This window comes from Pundamilia nyererei, unplaced genomic scaffold, assembly GCF_000239375.1.
Source record: "Pundamilia nyererei isolate P.nyererei 1_Seehausen unplaced genomic scaffold, PunNye1.0 scaffold00097, whole genome shotgun sequence".
Classification (NCBI taxonomy): Eukaryota; Metazoa; Chordata; class Actinopteri; order Cichliformes; family Cichlidae; genus Pundamilia; species Pundamilia nyererei.
This window is the reverse complement of record NW_005187498.1, coordinates 1575935-1576592: the sequence shown is the minus strand read 5'-3', so window position 1 is coordinate 1576592 and position 658 is coordinate 1575935.

The window sequence follows — 658 nt, the reverse complement described above, 5'->3', positions numbered from 1 at the left end:
CACACACACACACACACACACACACACACACACACACACACACACTTTGTGTTCCATTTGCATAGAGTGAAAGGAGAGCTTTTTGTCCTGGAGGAGCTCCTGTAGGTCCTCCTTCAGGGTTACGTTATTTTGAGCTATTTATTATTATTAATATTATTATTTGAAGTTCCATTTGAATATCTAATTTGACTGCATTTAGATCTTTTTTAGCTTTCGTGTTAAGTATTACAGTGTTCACCTTTAGTGTCATCATCCTGATCTGTTTGATGGAGAAAAAATAGATTTTCTGTTTTAAATGTGACACATTAAAGTGATCTATTCTTTACATGTTTGCACACTGATGATCTTTGGGATGAGTTCCGGTTTGAAAGTGTAGCTTTAGCGGATTTGGAAGTCACAGTTAGGGGTCAGTGTGAAGTGGACGTTGGATGTAAAGTGGCCATGTTGTAGCAGTGGGCTCTGGAGCCGCCATGTTTGTCATAAGGCCTGCATGGCTCTCACTGTTCCATCTTGGTTATTTTAGCTTATCTGATTCTGGGAGTGTTCCAATCCTCTTAGAATCCCTTCAGCAATGTCCTAAGTGAATTAGTTAGGATTATTGCCCTACCTCCCTCTGTCTGTCACCTACCTCAGCCTCTTCTTCCACTTCCATTCCCCT